The following is a 10,020-nucleotide window of genomic DNA, read 5'->3' as shown; positions in this document are numbered from 1 at the left end:
CCTGGAACACTGGTTCTGCATCCTTGGTGTGGGTCACAGGCAATAGATGGGTCACTTTGGGAACATGAAGATGTAATATCTACTCTCAGACGTTTGACCCCATCCTTAGTTGTTTCCTTCTGCATCTGGACTGATGGAAGATATCAAAAGCAGATATCAACAGCAGATATCAACAACAGCATATCAACAGCAGATATCAACAGCATATCATCAACAGCATATCAACAGCAGATATCAACAGCATATCAAGAGCATCGTCATTTCCCACAAGAATAGTAAACAAACAAAAATTCAACCAACTAAGGACATTTTTTTCAGTCCCCACAAGGAAAACGGCTTTTCTAGGGGGTTTGGGGTTAAGGTTAGAATTAGTGTTAGGGTTAGAATTAAGGTTAGGAGTAGGGGTTAAAGGTTTAGGGTAAAGGTTAGGTTTTAGGGTAAAGGTTAGGGTTAGGGTTAATGGTAGGGAAAATAGTATTTTGAATGGGAAAAAATGGTGTGTACCCACAATGTTAGTTAAACAAGCCTGTGTGTGTGTGTGTGTGTGTGTGTGTGTGTGTGTGTGTGTGTGTGTGTGTGTGTGTGTGTGTGTGTGTGTGTGTGTGTGTGTGTGTGTGTGCGTGTGTCAGTGGAGGCTGCTGAGGGGAGGACAGCTCTTAATACTGGCTGGAACAGAGCGAATGGAATGGTATCAAACACACGTGTTTGATGTATTTGATACCATTCCACTGATTTTGATCCAGTCATTAACACGAGCCCGTTCTCCCCAATTATGGTGGCACCAGCCTCCTGTGATGTGTGTGTGTGTGTGTTTGTCTTGAAAAAACACAACATTCACATTTCAAACCCCTTACTATCTGTAAAGCATTGGTTGTGGATTGGTGTGTGTTGTTTCCTATCTGTAAAGCATTGGTTGTGGATGTTAGTGTGTTGTTTCCTATCTATAAAGCATTGGTTGTGGATGTTAGTGTGTTGTTTCCTTTCTATAAAGCATTGGTTGTGGATGGGTGTGTGTTGTTTCCTTTCTATAAAGCATTGGTTGTGGATGGGTGTGTGTTGTTTCCTTTCTATAAAGCATTGGTTGTGGATGGGTGTGTGTTGTTTCCTTTCTATAAAGCATTGGTTGTGGATGGGTGTGTGTTGTTTCCTTTCTATAAAGCATTGGTTGTGGATGGGTGTGTGTTGTTTCCTTTCTATAAAGCATTGGTTGTGGATGGGTGTGTGTTGTTTCCTTTCTATAAAGCATTGGTTGTGGATGGGTGTGTGTTGTTTCCTTTCTATAAAGCATTGGTTGTGGATGGGTGTGTGTTGTTTCCTATCTATAAAGCATTGGTTGTGGATGTTAGTGTGTTGTTTCCTTTCTATAAAGCATTGGTTGTGGATGGGTGTGTGTTGTTTCCTTTCTATAAAGCATTGGTTGTGGATGGGTGTGTGTTGTTTCCTTTCTATAAAGCATTGGTTGTGGATGGGTGTGTGTTGTTTCCTTTCTATAAAGCATTGGTTGTGGATGGGTGTGTGTTGTTTCCTTTCTATAAAGCATTGGTGGTGGATGTTAGTGTGTTGTTTCCTTTCTATAAAGCATTGGTTGTGGATGGGTGTGTGTTGTTTCCTTTCTATAAAGCATTGGTTGTGGATGGGTGTGTGTTGTTTCCTATCTATAAAGCATTGGTGGTGGATGTTAGTGTGTTGTTTCCTTTCTATAAAGCATTGGTGGTGGATGTTAGTGTGTTGTTTCCTATCTGTAAAGCATTGGTTGTGGATGGGTGTGTGTAGTTTCCTTTCTATAAAGCATTGGTTGTGGATGGGTGTGTGTTGTTTCCTTTCTATAAAGCATTGGTTGTGGATGGGTGTGTGTTGTTGCCAAGAGATTGAGGGGACCTTCAGTTTCCTGTATTGGCTGGACACATTTGATGTGCTTCATTTATTTGGACAAGTACAACTGAATAGATCACTGCCATTGGATTTGTTTTGGTCTTATTTTAACTTCTACCAATCAAATTCCCCTTTTTGGTTTAGTCAACACAGGGCCTTCAACACAGTCCCACATGTTGTTACAGACACTAGCCACAGGGTGGCAGTATGACCTCAGTGTCCTCTGAGGTATAGGAATATCATCAATGACATCCACACTCTCAGTCACATTGAGAGAGGCTTGGATTGAATGGGGGAAAAACGTTACATCTTGGAAGTATTTTATTTGTCTGATTATTTTCATACCGCGTTGTGTAGATCTCCAAATCGTCATGTACACAGTTTACACCCGGTATAAAAGGTGTAGTGAAATGGTTGTGTGCTATCTCCCTCAACATTGCAGTACAATAATCAATATCAATAATAAGAGTCAATCCCACCGCAACCTCTCATCGAGCGACAGCTGTGTTCATTTTATAGACTCCAAGAATTCCTCTGTCTTTAGTAAGTATATGAATAATACATATAAACTCAGGGGCAAGTTTATTAACCTGTTAGGGCTAGGGGGCAGTATTGACACGGCCGGATAAAAAACGTACCCGATTTAATCTGGTTACTACTCCTGCCCAGTAACTAGAATATGCATATAATTATTGGCTTTGGATAGAAAACACCCTAAAGTTTCTAAAAAGTTTCTAAAACTCTCGTTAATAGCTTTTCGGTGAAAGCACATTTTGCAATATTCTCAGTAGATAGCCCGGCATCACAGGGCTAGCTATTTAGACACCCAGCAAGTTTAGCACTCACCAAAGTCAGATTTACTATAAGAAAAATGTTATTACCTTTGGTGTTCTTCATCAGAATGCACTCCCAGGACTTCTACTTCAATAACAAATGTTGGTTTGGTTCAAAATAATCCATAGTTATATCCAAACAGCGGCGTTTTGTTCGTGCGTTCAAGACACCATCCGAATTGTAAAGAAGGGTGACGAGCACGACGCATTTCGGGACAAATTTCTAAATATTCCATTACCGTACTTTGAAGCATGTCAACCGTTGTTTAAAATACATTTTTATGCCATTTTTCTCGTAAAAAATCGATAATATTCCGGCCCGGGAATCTGCGTTTAGGTAAAAAGACGAAAGAAAATAAAGCATGGGGTCGACTCGTGCACGCGCCTAAGCCCATTGTCCTCTGATCGGCCACTTGCCAAAAGCGCAAATGTGTTTCAGCCTGGGGCTGCCTCGATATCATTCAGCTTTTTCCCGCCTTCTGAGAGCCTATGGGAGCCGTAGGAAGTGTCACGTTACAGCAAAGATCCTCAGTCTTCAATAAAAAGAGCCAAGATGAACAACAACTTGTCAGACAGGCCACTTCCTGTTCAGAATCTTCTCAGGTTTTTGCCTGTCATATGAGTTCTGTTATACTCACAGACACCATTCAAACAGTTTTAGAAACTTTAGGGTGTTTTCTATCCAAAGCCAATAATTATATGCATATTCTAGTTTCTGGGCAGTAGTAATAACCAGATTAAATCGGGTACGTTTTTTATCCGGCCGTGTAAATACTGCCCGCTACCCCCAACAGGTTAAAATGGTGTAAAATAGTCATATGTTTGAAAAATGGAAGTTTATGGATTTTTGAGGAATTTGTAATTCGCGCCACATCATTGGATATTGGAGCGGTGTTCCGCTAGCGGAACATCTAGATGTAAGAGGTTAAAACAAAGGGTCATAAAGGGCAACTGAGAAGACCCTACAGAGTTGACAAATATTAACAATCGATATGCTAATCCTTTGCACATGAACGCTCACTCATTCGGGAACAATTGCAATCAATATATATTTACGCTCAGTGTGTCGTCGGGATCCTTGTTGGAGAGTTTTTGTCAGCGTTCTCTCTCTCTCGGTTAGAATGGGTCTTTCAAAGCGACATTCATTAATGTCGTTATAGAATGGATGTTTCGTCGGTCTTCGCGTTCAATGATAGAATTTCTAGCTGCAGACTATTAATTAATATCAAAGACTTGTTATTATTCTGTCGATATCGATAGTCTAAAAGTTTAACCACGTGGTATGGTTAAAATTAAGTAGAGGGATGCAGGGTCAAACCTATTGGCCAACTCGTAATGGAGTGGAGGCCTGGTCTGAAGAAAGTAACCCTGGGTGGGGGTTTTATTCGGAATGACAGAAAAAGGCTGTCTCATGACGCCAGGTCTTGTCTGTGTACCTGGGGGCGTGCCGATGACTGAGTTAACCTCTTACATCTAGACGTTCCGCTAGCGGAACACCTGCTCCAATATCCAATGATAGGCGTGGCGCGAATTACAAATTCCTCAAAAATACAAAAACTTCAATTTCTCAAACATATGACTATTTCACAGCATTTTAAAGACAAGACTCTCCTTTATCTAACCACACTGTCCGATTTCAAAAAGGCTTTACAGCGTAAGCAAAACATTAGATTATGTCAGCAGAGTACCAAGCCAGAAATAATCAGACACCCATTTTTCAAGCTAGCATATAATGTCACAAAAACCCAGAAGACAGCTAAATGCAGCACTAACCTTTGATGATCTTCATCAGATGACACACCTAGGACATTATGTTATACAATACATGCATGTTTTGTTCAATCAAGTTCATATTTATATCAAAAAACAGCTTTTTACATTAGCATGTGACGTTCAGAACTAGCATACCCCCCGCAAACTTCCGGAGGAATTTGCTAACAATTTCCTAAATTACTCACGATAAACGTTCACAAAAAGCATAACAATTATTTTAAGAATTATAGATACAGAACTCCTCTATGCACTCGATATGTCGGATTTTAAAATAGCTTTTTGGTGAAAGCACATTTTGCAATATTCTAAGTACATAGCCCAGGCATCACGGGCTAGCTATTTAGACACCCGGCAAGTTTAGCACTCACCAATATCAGATTTACTATTCTAAAAGTTTGATTACCTTTCGTTGTCTTCGGCAGAATGCACTCCCAGGACTGCCACTTCAATAACAAATGTTGGGTTGGTCCAAAATAATCCATCGTTATATCCGAATAGCGACGTTTTGTTCGTGCGTCCCAGACACTATCCGAATGGTAAAGAAGGGTCGCGCGCATGGCGCAATTCGTGACAAAAAAATTCTAAATATTCCATTACCGTACTTCGAAGCATGTCAACCGCTGTTTAAAATCAATTTTTATGCCATTTTTCTCGTAGAAAAGCGATAATATTCCGACCGGGAATCTCCTTTTCGGCAAACAGAGGAAAAAATCACAAAGACGGGGGCGGCCAGGTCACGCGCCTAAGCCCACAGTCCCTTGATCGGCCACTTGAGAAAGGCGATAATGTGTTTCAGCCTGGGGCTGGGATGACGACATTCTGTTTTTTCCCGGGCTCTGAGCGCCTATGGACGACGTAGGAAGTGTCACGTTAGAGCAGAGATCCTTTGTAAAAGATAGAGATGGCAAAGAAGTTCCAGAAATGGTCAGACAGGCCACTTCCTGTAAAGGAATCTCTCAGGTTTTGACCTGCCATTTGAGTTCTGTTATACTCACAGACACCATTCAAACAGTTTTAGAAACTTTAGGGTGTTTTCTATCCATATGTAATAAGTATATGCATATTCTAGTTACTGGGTAGGATTAGTAACCAGATTAAATCGGGTACGTTTTTTATGCTGCCGTGAAAATACTGCCCCCTAGCCATAAGAGGTTAAGCTTTGAACAGAAATACAATTCTATCACATTAACATCAGTACATAGCCTCTCAACATATTCCAAATAGCTTTAATCTTATTAACCTCTATGGGACCGGCGGGACGAATTCGTCCCACCTACGTAACAGCCAGTTGAATCCTGTGGCGCGATTTTCAAAACCTTTGAAATGCTATTACTTCAATTTCTCAAACATATGACTATTTTACAGCTATTTAAAGACAAGACTCTCGTTAATCTAACCACACTGTCCGATTTCAAAAAGGCTTTACAACGAAAGCAAAACATTAGATTATGTCAGCAGAGTACACAGCCAGAAATAATCAGACACCCATTTTTCAAGCTAGCATATAATGTCACAAAAACCCAGAAGACAGCTAAATGCAGCACTAACCTTTGATGATCTTCATCAGATGACACACCTAGGACATTATGTTATACAAAACATGCATTTTTTGTTCAATCAAGTTCATATTTATATCAAAAACCAGCTTTTTACATTAGCATGTGACGTTCAGAAAAATCATACCCCCCGCAAACTTCCGGGGAATTTACTAACAATTTACTAAATTACTCACGATAAACGTTCACAAAAAGCATAACAATTATTTTAAGAATTATAGATACATTACTCCTCTATGCACTCGATATGTCAGATTTTAAAATAGCTTTTCGGATGAAGCACATTTTGCAATATTCTGAGTAGATAGCCCGGCATCACAGGGCTAGCTATTTAGACACCCGGCAAGTTTAGCCTTCACCAAAATCCCATTTACTATAACAAAAATGGTCTTACCTTTCCTGTTCTTCGTCAGAATGCACTCCCAGGACTGCTACTTCAATAACAAATGTTGGTTTGGTCCAAAATAATCCATCGTTATATCCAAATAGCGTTCAAGACACTATCTGAAAGGGTAAATAAGGGTCGCGCGCATGGCGCAATTCGTGACAAAAAAAATCTAAATATTCCATTACCGTACTTCGAAGCATGTCAACCGCTGTTTAAAATCCATTTTTATGCCATTTTTCTCGTAAAAAAGTGATAATATTCCGACCGGGAATGTCCATTTAGCTAAACAGAGGAAAGTAAACAAAGCTTTCGGTCGACGCGGGCACGAGCCTGAGTCTCACAGTACTGTAACCAGCCACTACCCAAACGCACTACTTTGTTTCAGCCAGAGCCTGCAAAGCCACGATTCAACTTTTTGCCGCCTTCTGAGACCCTATGGCAGCCGTAGGAAGTGTCACGGGACAGCTAAGATCCTCACTCTTCAATAAACAGAGACAAGAAGAACGACACCTTGTCAGACAGGCCACTTCCTGCATGAAACCTTCTCAAGTTTTTGCCTGCCATATGAGTTCTGTTATACTCACAGACACCATTCAAACAGTTTTAGAAACTTTAGGGTGTTTTCTATACAAAGCCAATAATTATATGCATATTCTAGTTACTGGGCAGGAGCAGTAACCAGATTAAATCGGGTACGTTTTTTATCCGGCCGTGTAAATACTGCCCCCTATCCCCAACAGGTTAACAAACAGATTATCGACCTTTTCGAATCCCACCGTACCTTCTCCGCTATGCAATCATGTTTCAGAGCTGGTCATGGGTGCACCTCAGCCACACTCAAGGTCCTAAACGATATCATAACCGCCATTGATAAGAGACATTACTGTGCAGCCGTATTCATCGACCTGGCCAAGGCTTTCGACTCTGTCAATCACCACAGTCTTATTGGCAGACTCAAAAACCTTGGTTCCTCAAATGACTGCCTCGCCTGGTTCACCAACTACTTCTCTGATAGAGTTCAGTGTGTCAAATCGGAGGGCCTGTCTTCCGGACCTCTGGCAGTCTCTATGGGGGTGCCACAGGGTTAAATTCTCGGGCCGACTCTCTTCTCTGTATACATCAATGATGTCGCTCTTGCTGCTGGTGATTCTCTGATCCACCTCTACGCAGACGACACCATTCTGTATACTTCTGGCCCTTCTTTGGACACTGTGTTAACTAACCTCCAGACTAGCTTCAATGCCATACAACTCTCCTTCTGTGGCCTCCAACTGCTCTTAAATGCAAGTAAAACTAAATGCACGCTCTTTCACCGATCACTGCCCCCACCTGCCTGCTCGTCCAGCATCACTACTCTGGACGGTTCTGACTTAGAATATGTGGACAACTACAATACCTAGGTGTCTGGCTAGACTGTAAACCCTCCTTCCAGACTCACATTAAGCATATCCAATCCAAAATTAAATCTAGAATCGGCTTCCTATTTCGCAAACAAAGCATCCTTCACTCATGCTGCCAAACATACCCTCGTAAAACTGACTATCCTACCGAACCTCGACTTCGGCGATGTCATTTATAAAATAGCCTCCAACACTCTACTCAACAAATTGGATGCAGTCTATCACAGTGCCATCCGTTTTGTCACCAAAGCCCCATATACTACCCACCTCTGCGACCTGTATGCTCTCGTTGGCTGGCCCTCGCTTCGTACTCGTCGCCAAACCCACTGGCTCCAGGTCATCTACAGGTCTCTGCTAGGTAAAGCCCCGCCTTATTTCAGCTCACTGGTGACTATAGCAGCTCCCAGCCATAGCATACGCTCCAGCAGGTATATCTCACTGGTCACCCCCAAAGCAAATTCCTCGTTTGGTCGCCTTTCCTTCCAGTTCTCTGCTGCCAATGACTGGAACAAACTGCTAAAATCACTGAAACTGGAGACCCATATCTCCCTCACTAGCTTTAAGCACCAGCTGTCAGAGCAGTTCACAGATTACTGCACCTGTACATAGCCCATCTGTAAACAGCCCATCCAACTACCTCATCCCCATACTGTATGTATTTATCTATCTTGCTCCTTTGCACCCCAGTATCTCTACTTGCACATTCATCTTCTGCCCATCTACCATTCCAGTGTTAATTTCTATATTGTAATTACTTCGCCACCATGGCCTATTTATTGCCTTACCGCCCTTATCTTACCTCATTTGCACTCACTGTATATAAACTTTTATTTTCTCTACTGTATTATTGACTGTATGTTTATTCCATGTGTAACTCTGTGTTGTTGTATGTGTCAAACTGCTTTGCTTTATCTTGGCCAGGTCGCAGTTGAAAATGAGAACTTGTTCTCAACTAGCCTACCTGGTTAAATAAAGGTGAAAGAAAAAAAAGTTTAAGATAACAGCAAACTGTTGAAAGTGAACAGATTCATAGGACCAGGGCTATTGCTAAAATAGCATATCCAGGCCGTTTTTTAAGAAATTATACCGCATTTATGCAAAGAGTTATGTGACATTAGAATACTTGTGTTACTGGAGCTAACAACGTACTTGGCCGTGTGGAGGTTCCTGGCCAGGTAGATAACAGCCATGATGGAGTTAGCCATGATCATCACAGCATAGGCCAGACACCAAAACACATGATTGTATTTGATGGAAACCGTTGATGTAGAAATATCACTGGTGTATTGAATGTAGCACTGTAAGAGATTCGGACTGACTGCTCGTAAGCCATGGTCCAGGAATCTAGGGGGGTCCGTGGGCATGCGCCCCTGGGTAGTTTTCTTTTGTAAAAGCAGCTGTTAATTGGTCATTGGAATCCTGGGAGGCTTAGGTCTATGACCAAGATGGAATTAAAATAAAATACAAATCTCAAGTCAGGTGTAATGAGGATGCTTTGAACATTGAATTAACCTGACTACTTGATTTGAAGTCCAAGATCATCGTCATATATCGCTTAATATAATCAGGTAAATGTTTTCACCTTCAAAATCTTAAGCTATCAAAAGGTATGTTTTTGCCATTTTATTTAACAAGGGCATATCCCCACATACCCCCTGAATTCAAGCCCTGGTTATAGGATGTCTATGGTGAAGTCACCATGCAGGGTTTTGCTGACATACAGGTAGCTTCTCTAGCCAACAGGCATGGACACTCACCTGGGCCAAACACTCACCTGGGTGTCAACAGGTCACACAGGTCAACCCTAATACTGTAAGAGATATTATAGTAGAATGTATCCCCCAAACAACTACCCTGGGCCTCTCATCTGAGCCTGGTTCCTCTCTAGGGTATTTTTCCTTCTAGGGTTTTTTCCTGCTAGGGTTTTTTTCCTGCTAGGGTGTTTTTCCTGAAGGGTGTTTTTCCTTCTAGGGTGTTTTTCCTTCTAGGGTGTTTTTCCTTCTAGGGTGTTTTTCCTTCTAGGGTGTTTTCCATCTAGGGGTGTTTATCCTTCATGGGTGTTTATCCTTCATGGGTGTTTATCCTTCTAGGTTGTTTTTCCTTCTAGGTTGTTTTTCCATCAAGGGGTGTTTATCCTTCTAGGGTGTTTCCTTCTAGGGTGTTTATCCTTCTAGGTTGTTTTTCCTTCTAGGGTGTTT

This window comes from Salmo salar, chromosome ssa11, assembly GCF_905237065.1.
Source record: "Salmo salar chromosome ssa11, Ssal_v3.1, whole genome shotgun sequence".
NCBI lineage: Eukaryota > Metazoa > Chordata > Actinopteri > Salmoniformes > Salmonidae > Salmo > Salmo salar.
The sequence above is the reverse complement of the archived record's forward strand: the minus strand, read 5'-3'. Positions refer to the sequence as shown.